Genomic DNA, 12914 nt, shown 5'->3' on the forward strand with positions numbered 1-12914 from the left:
GGAGGAGCAAGACAGAAGGAGGAGGAGGAGGAAAGCCAAGGTAGACAGCAGTATGATGAGATAAAGTAGGTTAGCCGTGTCCCACTGCCTTCATGACAACCTTGCAATGAGGTCGCTCCATGTATGCTAAATTGTCGTTGTGACTACCCCCTGATTGTCGGGACCCACGCTTTCAAACCATATGCTGATGAATTAAAACAACCAAGCTGGCAAATTTATCAGTGCTATCCAATGCCAATCGTGAATATCATATTTCATAGAAATACAATACTGTAGCTAAATATTCATTCATTCATTCATTTTCTACCGCACTTTTCCTCACGAGGGTCGCGGGGGTACTGGAGCCTAACCCAGCTGTCTTTGGGCGAGAGGCGGGGTCGCCAGCCAATCACAGGGCACATATAGACAAACAACCATTCACACTCACATTCATACCTATGGACAATGTGGAGTTGCCAATTAACCTAGCATGTTTTTGGAATGTGGGAGTACCCTGAGAAAACCCACGCATGCACGGGGAGAACATGCAAACTCCACACAGAGATGGCCGACGGTGGAATTGAATCCTGGCCTCCTAGCTGTGAGGTCTGCGCGCTAACCACTAGATCGCCGTGCCGCCCTAGCTAAATATTAGCTACAGCTAAAGCTATATCTAAATATTTCATAAAAACACACCACAAATCTAGCTTTTTATCTGTATGTATAAAGTTTTGAAAGGCTGAAACCGGTGGTTGTCAATTATCTTCTGTCAAGATTTTGTTCCACAGCCCCTCTTGAAATCATTCAAATATAATTGAAAACCTGATAATTCATCTGTACAAACCACTGCATGAGTTGCTGGTAGCACTATTTTGCATACAACCACCCCATACCACCATCAACTTTATAAAATGAGCTGAGATCTGCTCTACATGATGAGACCATGGGTCCCAGCGGGGCGCTTGCTCATGAAACAGAAAACAGCCATGGTATATTGTGGCACAGCTTGGAGAGGTGTAAAAAAGAAACAACAGGAGGAGAGAGGAGTGGAACAAGAAGGCAACAGAAAGTCTAAATGATTGTCTTTGACTTGGAGGAGACAATGCAGGAAGAGAGGCATACCTGGAGAGTCGGAGACAAGAATAGACAGACAGGGTAGTGAAAACCAATTTGTCGGCTCCCTCGTGGGCCGACACTGGCTAAGGCTTGCTTTCCATCATTGGCCTCACTGCCAGTCATTGCAAATCCGCACACACACTATCACGCTTGACCGCGTGCACGTAATCTTGGGCCTTAGCAGGGACGGGGGTCGGACTCTCTGCAAACTACCACAATTACCTCAGAGGTAAACACAGCCTGCTCCGAGTACCTCCTGGGATACTGAGTGAGGTGGAATGCGGGAATGAAAAGGGAGGGACAGTCAATTGCCTGAAGGAGGGAGGAGTAGATGACTTCATGTTCTGTTGATGGGTGGAACTGGTAGCAGCGGCAGCAGCTGTTTTTACTCCCCTCATCCCATCCCACCCCACCCTCCCAGTTTCCCATTTCAGTTTGGTCTCGTCCCAAACTCAACATCTGGAGGAAAATGATTACTCCCACCATGCTGCCAAGATGACTAATCAACTATTCCGCACTCTACAGGAAAGTGGCATGCTAAAGGGGATGAAGAAATGAGCACTTGTAATAGGCCTCAAAACATCCTGGCACTAAATAAACAAAAGACGACAAGAGTAATCAATTTTAGCCAGCTGAAGAAAACTCACGGGCTGCCATGGGGTAGAAACAGAAACAGGAACTAGATCCCCATTTTTTTTTTAAATATATATAAAACAGAAAATTAATTAAACCTCGGTCCTAATCTACTATAGCAGTGGAATACATTTGAAATAAGTACCATTTAACAATTTACACATATGTTATAATTCAGATACCTTGATTACAAAAAATAGTAGAGGATTTTTTTCATGTTTCGAAGAATCGCTTACATCACCAACGTGCCTATGTCACCCACGCAGAGGACGAAAAAGGAAGCAGGTGTTTAAAGATGCGGGAAGATTGAAGCGGTTAGAAAAGTGGCAAGACAACGAAAGAGAAGTGAAAGTAAATGTAAAAAAACAACGGAAAATTTGGCTAAACATTGGTTGACAAACATGGTTGTTTGTCTATATGTGCCCTGTGATTGGCTGGCGACCAGTCCAGGGTATACCCTGCCTCTCGCCCCAAGACAGTTGGGATAGGCTTCAGCACCCCCCGCGACCCTCATGAGGAAAAAGCGGTAGAAAATGAATGAATCCTACTTTGCGGAAATTCACTTATCGCAGTCGGGTATGAAACTATTTAAAGACGATAAACAAGGGATGACTGTATTAGTTCTCAATTAACCGGTGACACTCACACACATGGATGGATGCAAGGTGGAGACCAACAGCTTGGGGATTAGTGTCTTGTTCAAGGACATTCTGACGCACAATTAACACACAGATTACCAGGCAAAATCCTGACTCACAACATGACACACACACACACACACTCTTGCTATCGTACAAAAATTCCCCTTGAAAGAGTGTGCAACTCGTGCACTTCCCTCTGTAATGTTCGCCGCCTTTTTCACGTTTATTTTGACGAGGGAGTCAAATTCCCAAAAGCCGAGCAACGCAATCTCTAGTAACACTTCCCAATGTTCCTGCAAAGCCCCTTCATTTCTCCCCCCCTTGCACCTTTTGCTCGCTTCCTCAGTCCGAGACAGCTCTGTTAGCGATGTGAGCCATTAGTCATGCTAAACCACCGACACCCTGGCTCATTAGCATAGAAGTCAACCTGACTCCAGTCAGATTATTACAAACACATCACGGCTGCTCCTCCCCATTACAGTCAATCAAACGCCTTAGTGAAATACACTTTCGTAAGTGGCATATTACAAATTCAGGAATAAGTTTCTCTTTGCACAACAAAGCCTGCAGTGGATAAATGTTTTAAAAGTATGTCTGATGCAAAAGTGTTAATCTGATTGCCGCCTACTCTTGTAGTAGTAATACTTGTGTAGTAATATAACAAAAAGAAAATTGCATCTATATGAGAGCTAAAAATATATTCCCCTTTAAAAATATTCCCAGTAGTAAAAAGCAAAAGCTGAAATTCTTAGTGATGGCGTTCATCCTCAAAGCAGGCTAGCATTTCATGTAGCATAACAGCATTAAGAGTGGATTAAAGACCACATAAATAACCTTGAAAAATATATATACAGATTTAACAGAACGATTATTCGAGCTTGTGCATCAGCTTTGACAGATGATGCTGCAGACTAAGAGCAGGCAGGATGAAGTTGTTTGAAACCATGTTGTACAACACAACAAGCAGCTGTCCCTTGTCTCTTGTTCTCTGTTGACCCCTTCCAGCCCTTTACGCCAAATCTGTAGCCTCAGTCATGCACTTTTCTCTCCCTGCTTTCCCTTTCCTCCATTCCCATTTATCCCTTATTCGACCAGGCTGCCAGACGGTGTATTGTTCTGTCACTCGCGATCCTTTAATGCCCTCCAATCGAGCGGGGAATATCTTGAGGGGATTTGGCCAGGGATGATTTGGGGAGCTTTAAATACTGCCAGAGGATTTGCATCAGATTCAGAGATCCTGACTCAGAGATGATCACCGGAGCTTTTCCATAGAACATAAATCAAAGTGCCACTGGCGAGATGTGGGACTCGAATCCGGAACCTGTCTGGTCCTCAGTGAATTAAGTTTGAACTCCAGTTTTGGGAGACTTGCCAGAGAATCTTATGTGGTACGTGACATGGTCCTGACCGACTTAAAACTAACCGCACCCTTAGATTGAACAAACCATTGAGGATTTTAGAACTCTCTACACCAGGGGTGTCAAACTCAATTTACCTGGGGGCCATTGGAGCTAGGGTCTGGGTGAGACTGGGCCGCATCAGGTTTTCCAAAAAAAAAAACACATTTATGAAAAACGGAAAAATATACAAAGTGCTTTTCAGTGCTTTGGTTCCGATTTTCTACAATAAAAGCTCTGATAAAACGTTCCACTGTTCTCAAATATCTTCATTTTTATTTTTCTGCACAAAATATGAAAAATAAATAAAATCAAGAATAAAAAAAAATCAATCAGTAATATATATATATATATATATATATATATATATATATATATATATATATATAATAAAACTGCAAATAATAAAAACTTAAGAAACCACATATAGTTGGTGGGTAGACAAATTATTTTTTTCAGATTAAAATGAACAAAGCATTATTAGAGCCCTGTAGACATGACAAAACACGACTATAGTCACATTTATACTCTTTTTATTTACAACATATTGCGCAACTGCAGGGTCTTGAGACACATGCTAACTCGCAAACTAGAGAGCTAGCGACCTAAACGGTAGCCTTCAAGTTATTTCCTTTAAACTTAAATAGCCAAAAACTTACCACTTCCACACGGATAGGGAGGATAACTATTAACAGTTATTTAACCTTTAACATGAATATTAATCAAACGTAATAATTATTTCTGGGTACATGATACCATACAGCATCCATATCAAACTTGCGCGGGCCGCACTAACATTAAACTTTCATATGAAGGCAGGGGCCTCACACTAGTGTCCTGCGGGCCGCGTGTTTGAGACCCATGCTGACCTCTTTAAAACTTTTGAGTCCTCCTGAATATTTGAATGAGGATATTTCCTAACTAGCAAAATCAAGGTCAGTTAAAAAGCAGTACTACAATTTTACCTTAAATATTTGCGCTAAACTCAAACAACTACCTCAGCTTTAGTCGTGCAAATATGCACCTCAATTATTGCGGAGGTGCCCAAACTTTTTCCTGAGGGCCGCATACATACCCGTGACTGTCTTTTGCTTTTTTGTGTTTAATTTGATTTGCCACAAGCGAATAAACGGGTCATGGACCGCACTTTGGACACCGCCTGACTTATTGCTTTGCTTGGACATCATGCACAAAACAGAAATATTGCAGTTTTCCACTGAACAATGATCCACCATGGGAAAACTACTTAATACAATAAATGCAGAGCAATGCACTGCAAAAAAAAAAAAAACATCAAACAAAACCTGAACTAAGGAGATCAGTCTTGAGTTGGCTGAACTGAATTAGACCAGCAGATTTTGTGCCAGCCAATGCTGAGCTCGACCCAATCCCATAAACACACATAAAAGTGTACTTGCATGTGTGTTCACACTGTGTAGGAGTTTGGCCTTGTTAAACCCTCCAGGCAAGTTCAGACAAAACATACTTTGGATGAACATTTGGGTTAATGAGACAAGGCGCCTTTGGAGATGCATGGTGACTTCTGTGACTGCCACTTCCACAAGCACATGCACATCACAAACACACTTCAGTATGCTTGCTTAACTCTTGGTAAAAGGGATTAGCAGGACCTTCAAAGTGAAGCAGAGAGATTGGCCGGGGGCATGCAGGGTCCCTTCTCATGACCACAGGAGGACCATGACAGATTAAAAAACAGCCTGCTGCTCTCAACATAGTCTTGTTACCAGCTTCTTCTAACTGGGTTTTGTATAAGGCCACTAGAGGAAGCCTCTGAAAAACAACCAGGTGGATTAGGAATGGTGTTACAATGATGGAAGGTACCTTTGCGGTTAGGGAATCTGAGAATGAGTGTGTGAATTGGAAATTAAAAAGGACAGAGTGGTAAGTGAAGGCAATTTGGTGACTGGTGCTGAGGGACTGTGTACATTGAGAACATTGTCACTCAAGGAATGATGGTGAAAATCTAAGAAAGACACATTAATAATTCAGAGAAAGATCGATCGTGGAGAAATATGAAGTCCTTTCAGCACTTAAGATCTTGTCTGACTTAAGATACGTTCTGATTGAAACAAGTAAAGTGGCATTTGGAAAATCCAATTTTCTTCTTCTGTTATTTAGCTTATTTTATGGCGTATAGTGGATCCTTAGTGTCATTAAATTGTTTCAGAAGGTACCACTCGAATCACAATATACGCTAACTGAATTAATGTTTTTTAAGTATATATATATATATATATTTATTTCCTTTTTATATTTGGTGGGTGCAGCTTATATGTTCACTTCAGAATTTACGGTCCCTTCATGTTTTGCAAAGAGTTCTTTCTTGATTTCAATAGTGTTTCCCACCTTCTTTGTCAAAAAGCTGGCAGGTTTTGGGTGCAAACCAAGATCAAAGAAGTTACCATATACGGTTCCTTGCCCATTTAGGGTATGGAAAAGGGACAGGTCAAACTGCACAAGGTGACATCAACAGAGGTACTGTAGTTAGAGTGACTGTGATCAACTTATCATGGTTAGTTTTTATGTTTGGGCCAAGAGTGTCGGGCCCCAATTGCAATTTCCGACTTCTGAATGAAGAAGGAAGTTTGATACTCTCTGGCTCACTCCTGATTGATCACAGCCCATGATGTCACTTCCTGTGACATTGTCTGATCTTGGCTGATTGGCATGAGAAAGTCACATGACTCTGTTGTCTTGCTGAGACATGGGGAAACCCTGTTTTTTAAGTTACCATATATGGTTACTTGCCCTATAAAGGGTTAATAACAGGACAAGACACAACATATTGTACGCTTAGCAGGAGACACTGAAAAACACGCTAGCTGGGCTGTACACTAACTGAGGATCCACTGTATATAAACGTTGCTAAAGATCAGCAACATATGTATTGTTTACTTTGATTTCAGGTTTGCCCGGGGTACACATCATTTGCAAGCTTGCAACCGGTGCCTGCAGTAAATATGGTGGACCTTCCATACATGTACAACCCTAAGTAGAGTGTTATTACAAATTAAATTAGACTGCAATTGGAAAAGGCCGTCAGGCAAAGGCAGGTTTCATCTCTATGGGAGTACTGTTTCTTTATGGTCGGCGCCACCTGTCTGCCCCTCAGGAGGTCCCCGTAAAGCTCAATACGAAGAGGGATGGGCAGATGGAGTGTGGTAGGGAAGGAATAGCAGGAAGGATTCCTTCAGCCAAGACCAGATCAAATCCCTCCTGTTCGATAGTGGGCTGACAACAAGGTATTGGCGTCCATGCAAATAACAGTTTGTTTTTGTGGGAGGGGAAACAACTTCTCCAATCTATGAAAAACATGTTTGTAGTGTAGAAAAAAAATATTAGTTGGGCAAATTGCCCGGGTATATCAAGAGTAGACCAAGTACTTTTGGCAAATAATGATTTAAAGTGTACTCTTGGGACCTGATTATGGTTTTCAGATATTGGTAGAAATATTGAATGATTACCAAAGCATTGGCAAGCTTACCTTTGGAATGATTATTAACCAACCCGTATGGTAGAAAGACTAATACGCGTATTCTACTGTCTGTGTATTAGAGTCGATGTTACACGCAAATGACAAAAACTACAATAAAAGTCACAAACATATGCAGGAATTAGTGGTAATGCATAAATAATCCAAGGAAGCAATCCTTTTTGTTTAGTCTGTAGTGCTGATGGACATCAGGATGAGATGCAAATATAACCATTACTAAGTTACAATTCCATTTTTGTATATATATATATATATATATATATATATATATATATATATATATATTAAAAAAAAAGACTTGAAATTCTGAAGCGATTTATCTGCACGGCGTAACAATTTAATCTGTCAGCAAGCAAAATATGCTGCACTGTGAAATTGTCTCCAGGGTAACATGTTTACAATTATATTTGAGGATTTACTCTGTTTCTTTACAGAGAAAATGATATGCCTCATTTATCATATATATATATATATATATATATATATATATATATATCTCCAAAGTGGAGGTCATCTAGACTTCAATATAGATGACCTTCACTTTGGAGGCAGGCTAAATGAGTGTCATGATGTGAGGATGGATGAGGGTAAAAGATGACGCTGGGGTAAAAAGATCACATTGCCTCCAAGGAGAGCTCACTCATTGCTACCACTCGAGACTAAACAGGTGCAAAAACAATTACACACAAGGACGTCATCCTCAGGAAGAGAGCATGAAGGGAGAAACTATCTTGACAAAAGGGTCGCCGAGTCAAGAAGGCAAATTAAAACCGTGATTAACATTCATGTGGGAGATACCGGGGTGTGTACTTGCAGGTGGTGCACGCAAGCATGTACAAGACTGTTGGCATCCTAGGAGGTGCAAATCACCTCAGGTTAATACGATCCAGTCCTACTCTTATTAGCCTGATGAGGGTAGGAATAGTCTAGAGGGAAATAAAATGGGGGAAAAAACACCTACCTATATCCTATCCTGCCAAAATGTCCTTTAAGTCTTCTTGACTGTCGTCACTATTGGGCAGTGGGATTTGATTAAGTAATGCTGCTGTGATTTGTCATTTATTGCATTTACATTTGTAGAAACATACTGCCAAATCCACGCTGCTCGGCTTTCATTAAATCTCAGCCTGTTGGGTTATAGGTAACGAGCTGGAAGGCCTTTCCCAAGGATTTCCAATCATCATTAATCATCACAGACCCATCAATTTTGACATTTTAGATCAATTACACTACAGTGTATACCTGTAGCAAAAAACAGTGTTTTCAAATTGAGGTGGAATGTATTAAAACAGCCAAGGAAATCCTTCAGCTTCAATGGGAGATGATGATGCCCCCCCCCTTACGGATAAGGCACAATGAATATCACGCATGAGGTACATTAAGAGTAAATAAAAGAGAATGACAGTGATGGGTTAGACCTAGGAAAATAAACCTCATTAACTGGGGAGGCACACATGGATGGATGCAGCCAGATGGTGTTTTGTACTAATTTGTCATACACCACTGACAAGTGAGAAGGAGACAACCAGAGTTGAACCAGAATAAAGACAAAAAATGTGATTATTGAATAAAAATATTCAGTGTCGACTTCATTCTGTATTATTTCCACTCGGAGATCATGCCTGTGGTGCTCAGAAGTGCTGCAGTGATAGCACGGGCAAGCATTTCTATCATGGAAACTGGAAACTTGTATTTTTGATTCTTGACATGTTAAATCTTTTAAGATTTTGCGACTTGATAGCTGTAATCCGTTTTCAACACACGGGGGGGAAAAAAAGACTTGAAATTCTGAAGCGATTTATCTGCACGGCGTAACAATTTAATCTGTCAGCAAGCAAAATATGCTGCACTGTGAAATTGTCTCCAGGGTAACATGTTTACAATTATATTTGAGGATTTACTCTGTTTCTTTACAGAGAAAATGATATGCCTCATTTATCATACTGGCAATATTACAAGGCAACAAAATCCACGAGCCAATGGCACATATTGATTTACTTTGTGTATGTTTCTAATATTAGTATAAAGGATTTGTAATACAAAATATAGTTGTTTGAGACATCATACCATGCATAAACTTAGCACACCAAAAACAAGACCCCAGCTTAGAGAGAATCAAATGCGTTTTGCTTTTTGTGGCCTTGTTACAATATTTTATAAGAACATTAGAAGCGAAGAAAAGCATATACCAGAATGCAACTGTTACCAAAGTTAAGTGCGCTAGCGGAAGGCAGTGAAATACTGTCGATGCTACTATCACATTTCACGTTTTGATAGAAGTCTTATCTAGCAGTCGTGTTTTGATCTGACAAAACGTGAGTAACTTTGACCAAATGTAGAACCAGTAGAGCTTCTGCTTGGACATTAAGTGCAAAAACACTGGGAAGGCATAAACCACTTAATGTGTTAAGGGGAAAAAAATACTAAGTCACACTGAATTATGTCACATTTAGCGATATTTATGATCAAACCTTTGTCATAATAGTAGATCATAGAAAATATTTTGATTTTGTACAGGAAATGTTTTATGTAACATTTTTAATAGTCATACAAATGTAAAAATTACCACAGAGCGTATGAGGAACAGCAAAACGCTTACGAAAGTCTGTGTTAAGTAAGTTAATTTGGGTTAACTATGAAAGTTTACTTTACTTAATTTGGAGCTTTAAGGTAAGCTTTTGGGACACTGAGTGATGTTTTTCATCTACCAATCCAAAGAAATCAGCCGTGAACTTTCAAGCTTCCACTGTATTGAACTGTTATAGACTTTTATGGTGAAATTCAGCAAGTAAACCAAAACATTTCAGTTATTTTTTCCCCCCCTCACCTGATTTTTCAACCCATGGAAAGGCCCCAAGCTAACATTAGATCAAATATAGCTTTAATGCCTCACTTTTCAGATGTATGCCCTGTTGTTTTATAGTGAAGTATCTGAGTAGGGGTTACCCAAAGTGCAGCATGTCTCGGTTGTGGGCTCTGTAGAAGGTTGCTAAACCAAAGACTCAAGTGATGAGCAGAGCATTTAATGTAAGACAGTGTGTGTTTGTGCGTGCATGTGGATACAGGTTTCGGGGGCATACCAATGCAAGAACGTGCACTCGGGGTGTGTGCTAGGGCAGGATCAGCCGACTAAATCCACACTTGAAAGAGAGAAGCTCTATCGCATTCACCCACCCATCTCAGCCTCCCCCTGTGAAGCTCATCCTTTCGCCGATGGAGCCCCTATTCCCAGTTAGTGGGGGGGCAGGGGGTTCAAAAGTTCATAGGAACGAGAAAGAAAAGAGGGCAAGGTGGAGGCCTCCTGTAGAGACAGTAGATCGACATGTCTGTCAAGATGGTTATGGAACAGGCCAGGTTGACAAGAAACGCCATTATAATGGATCCTGGTTAAATTGCCATCATAAAACCGGCACTGATTAACATTACTAACTGTCATGCAAATATAAAGACAAGTTAACCATTTTATAATAGCATTAAATAAAACTAAAATAAAGAAAAAATATAGTACAATATTCACTCGTTTATCACAGTTTATTGGTTGCAAGCCTGACCGTTATCAGTGAACATCAAAGTTGGATGGTCCTATTTTATATCTATAAACAAAATATTTTTGTGAACATTAGATTAGTGGTATCTCATCACGAGAGCACACACTGCAGTAATCTTTACTTCTGTAACAGAAACGTGTGACGACGTATGTCACTTTACGAATGCTTTGTGTTCACCTTTTTTGGTAATGTAAAGACTACTTTTTTTTATTATTATTTAATTCTTAAAAATAATTTACACCAAAAATCCCAATTGGGCATCATGCCCTGCAGTGGAACATAGCATTGGTCCTCTTCAATGGAACATAAAGCTTATTCACTGAAAGGGAATAAAAGCATGACCTCATTTTGTTTCCTGTGTAATTTTGTAAAGGGGATTTTCTTTTTTTTTTTTTTTTTTTTTTAACACCGCCAGATGTGGGGAAGATGCCCTTCATTAGTACAATGCCTGTGCACCAAAGCCGCACTTAAATCCAATTTAGTTCAGCATGATAAAGGGCATTTATGCCAGCTAGCTCGATTGCCCACCCACCCACTGCTGGCATGTGACAAAAAAAAAAAAAATGCGGTAGCCCTTGGGGGTTTTATGTGGAGATAAAATACAGATACTGACATTTTAAATGGCCTAAGAGTAGCTTGTGGTACCTGTTGCAATACCTAAAGTTTGGACCCTAATCAAACAGGTGTAATATTTGGAAGACTTAAGGTAAAACAACAACAATATGTAATATGTAAGAAACACTACAAAATAGGCGAGAATTAATTAGTAATTTTTTTAGTGTGTGTGTTTAAATTGAGGGAGGGGCCTACCTTTTTTGAGTATGGCAAAAACAACATTTGATCCCCTTAACCGTCCAACCGCTTCAGGTAAATCAACTCGTGCACATCTTAAATGCACTTGTAAAGCTGCAAAATGCAAGGGGGGGCATTTTCTAGAACAATGCCGGCTATTTCAGTGCCACTCCATCCAGATGAGTGTTGGCTTTTGAGAGCAGTCATTGACTTAAAAGGACGCCAATGGGGGGACTCTTGTTCTGTTGTGTGCGTGTGTTCGTGGTGACTCATACAGCATCGCTCCTTGGTACACTGTCATTGCCGATGATGGCTTCATTCTTGAGTGTGCATGTGTGTGTGTGTGTGTATGGAAGGGAAGGGGGCATATTTGATTGTGTGTATGTGTGTGTGTGTGTGTGTGAGAGAGAGAGACAGTGTTCAAGTGTGTCAACATCCTCTGTGTGCATACAGGCTGTGGGAACAAAACAAGTGCCTAAAGAAATAACAGGCAGACAAGCAAGAGGGGGGGGGGGGGAGGACATGAAGTGATTTCCACACTGTCAGCTGGGCGAAGGTGAGGGTATAAACGACCATTCCCGGGCAGGAAAGTCAGGCTTTTATTCTTCTACTGTAGCAACAAGCAGTCTTCCAATCCAACTTGTCCTGCCTGGGTTTCGATCAATAGGACTGTGCCAAGTAATTATAAATGTGCGTCAATTAAACTAATTCAAACAAATACAATTATCTGACCCATGTTGAGATCTCAAGTGCCGTTACAAGCATGCAAAACTTGGAAGAGATTAGCCAATTCTTTTATTTTGACTGCCACAAATCCATTGATTGGATATGGGGTAGATATCTGCCCAAAAACGATATCTGCCTGCATCTAAAATACCCGATATTCTGTTATGTATAAATGGACAATTAATTGATTTTTAACAATTTGTTGGTCTGTTTAATAATTGTTTAAGAGTTTAGAAATGTCAGACAAAATGAACCTCATTAGACTAATTGATTTTTAGTTCAGCAAACTCCATGCTCAATGTCCAAATCTGGCATTAGCAGAGGCTTACAAAGGGTCCTACACATGGCTTGAATGCCACATTACATCACCCGACAACAACATTCTAGTCCTGGCACTAGCCAAGACCACAACGCTCTACGTGTTGCCACCTGATGGGTCATGTGGGCCTTCAGCTGCCCCATCCACCTGGTCACCGCAGTCAACATGGAGAATGCTTGCCGCTAGCCAGACTGCTATCAGCAAGTGGCATGAGGAAATCGGGACGGGGGTGAGGGAAGCGGAGATGGA

The 12914-nt window shown here is 40.6% G+C and overlaps 1 protein-coding gene across 6 annotated transcripts in view; it reads right to left on the minus strand.

Annotated features, from left to right (window-relative positions):
• Positions 1-12914, minus strand: part of qkia (QKI, KH domain containing, RNA binding a) — a 79818-nt gene that overhangs the window by 19847 nt on the left and 47057 nt on the right. The window lies entirely within an intron of this gene.

The sequence above is a fragment of the Doryrhamphus excisus genome, linkage group LG14, assembly GCF_037039965.1.
Source record: "Doryrhamphus excisus strain RoL-2023G ecotype Guam linkage group LG14, RoL_Dexc_Guam_v1.1, whole genome shotgun sequence".
Classification (NCBI taxonomy): Eukaryota; Metazoa; Chordata; class Actinopteri; order Syngnathiformes; family Syngnathidae; genus Doryrhamphus; species Doryrhamphus excisus.